Source organism: Myotis davidii, unplaced genomic scaffold, assembly GCF_000327345.1.
Source record: "Myotis davidii unplaced genomic scaffold, ASM32734v1 scaffold125, whole genome shotgun sequence".
Classification (NCBI taxonomy): domain Eukaryota; kingdom Metazoa; phylum Chordata; class Mammalia; order Chiroptera; family Vespertilionidae; genus Myotis; species Myotis davidii.
In genome coordinates, this window is record NW_006299390.1 from 2,167,006 (window position 1) to 2,169,314 (window position 2,309).

General features: G+C 48.7%; 1 protein-coding gene across 6 annotated transcripts in view; it reads left to right on the plus strand.

Annotated features, from left to right (window-relative positions):
- Window positions 1-2,309, plus strand: part of ATXN7L1 (ataxin 7 like 1) — a 240,146-nt gene that overhangs the window by 177,904 nt on the left and 59,933 nt on the right. The window lies entirely within an intron of this gene.

A 2,309-nucleotide genomic window follows, 5' to 3' on the forward strand; every position in this document is an offset into this window, starting at 1 on the left:
TGCTTCCTCGGCCTCGTGCCTCAGGATCCGCCCTCCCTTCCTTGAGGTGTGGCAGGGCATGCCTTTGCCAGGGACAGGGCTTTTTGATGCACTTAACCCAGGCTCCTGGGTGAAGGCCACTGATGTTGCTTGCCTCACGACAGTATTGGGAAGAGTCCGTCTAGCTGTTCAGGTATTTTCGACATTGGGAATCCCCGTTCACATATCTTCTCCCCAAAGATCCCTTGGACCGTGCCTCCAGCTTCGTGAAACTGCAGTTGCTGCTGCACCTGTCCCTTTGGTGCCCCTGGGACGGGATGATGGCAGCTGTACCATCTTCAGGTAGAATTCAGCCGCGCCTCCTAAAACTGGAAGTCACGACTTTTCGCCCAAGTTGTGATGGTTCCTATGTTTAAATGCGCGTGACTTGGGTGTGTTGGGCAGTTGTGATGGGCGGTCACTCTGATGGAGAAGTTCCATCCAGTGGCACTCCTTGTCAGCCCCTCCACTCCATGTGGCTCCAGACACATGGGAACAGCTGGGGTCATAAAAGGCCTAATGGGAACAGGGTGCAGAGTCCCACAGATCAGGAGGGCTGTTCCCTGGCCTCAGATCCCTCAGGCAGCAACTTGCCTCCTGCAGGGAGTCTGTTCTCCACCACTCAGGATGAGGAAGTGGTGGCCAGCCCAGAATCTGGGGAGTGTCTCCCTGCCCTGGGGGAACCCTCTGCAATGACAGTGTCTATCTTGTCACCACGTTATAGCTCGGCGCCTGGCACGTGCCAAGGAGATGAGTGAATGAATGAGATTTGACTTGGACACATGTTTTCTCTCTCTCCTACCTTTGTACTTGCACTTGCTTTCTCCCCTTTGACCTCTGGTTAAGCATATGTTAGTGTTTTTATTGTTGTTTGTTTGTTTGAAATCTTTTTATCGTATGGACTTAAAAAGCTCTAACAAAAACAAAACCTGTTAAGCAGTTCATCCTATAGCCTTCGCTTTTTTTCATCTAAATACATTATATATTAATATATATAATACATGTCTTAAATGTTTGATGTTTTTATAAAGGAATGATTTTTGTGATGTTTTTAGTTTTCTTGTGGATTTGGGTTTTCGTGTATCAGGGGAGCTTATATGAGTGTCTACTGTGAGTTGGCACCATGGCAGCCACCTTCCATGTGTTATCAGTCCTCACAACACTCATTTCTTCAGCAGTGGACACAGTGAGACCCCTGGCTAAATGCCAGGGATAAAAAACGGAGCAAGACACCTGCCCTTGACATTTCCTTAAATTTGAGATAACCCTCATACCTGTCATTTTCAGTCATTTTATTTAAAGTCATGTACGTTGATTTGGGTGTGTTTTACTATTGTAAACAGTGCTGCTGAAAATATCTTTGAACATTCGTGGGGGGGGGGGCGGCGGGGAGTGAGGGCGGCGATATTTCCTTGAGGTCTATTTTCCAGACTAAAATAACCAAATCACCCAATCAGAGGCTGGAAGTGTGTTTTAGTTCCTGTTTATAACCACCGGGTTGCTCTCCAGAGGCCTGTCATTCCTTGAAAGTGCCCCCAGCAGTGTGGACATGGGCTTGTTTCCCCATAGGTCTGTGTTTGCTGTGTGGTTTGTTTGTTTTCCTTTTAGCTCGGGTAGGTGTCTAGTGAGGTCATCCTTAGGGGCTGATGGCAATATTTCGGGGCCCTGGAAATCCTACCTGGGACTCCCCAAGCCCTACCCAGTGGTCATTGGTGCCCCAAATTGGTGTCCTAGTATTAATAACCAATAGAAGAGTAGGTGTGATGTAGAAGTTGCTACCAAGGGGGAGAGATAAGGAGGACACCACGTTCTTGAACTTCAAAGTTGTGTTCTGGGCCAGCTCTGAAAATGGGGAATGCTTTGTCAGGCATCATCTTAGAGGTTGTGTTGCTGAAGTGCAGAGGGAAGAGAACATCGAGCAGTGTGGCACGGTGGAGAGGGTACTGGCTCCAGGGCCGGGCAGGCCAGGGCTCTCCTCCCAGCTGCTGAGGTCTGCGTGACCTTGCCTTTTTCCATAACCTTTCTGAGCTTTGATTTCCTGTCTATACCAAGGACCTAACAGTACCCACTTGTGGGGTTTGTTGGATAGCTGACACGAGCTGGCACGTAGTAGGCACTCAAGAAATGCTGCTTCTGACACTGGCTGTTATGGCTCAGTTGGTTGGAGTATCATCCCATTCACCAAAATCTCTAGGGTTCAATTCCCGGTCAGGGCACGTACCTAGGTTGTGGGTTTGATCCTCATCAGGGTGCTTATAGGAAGCAACTGATCTCTCTCTCTCTCTCTCTCT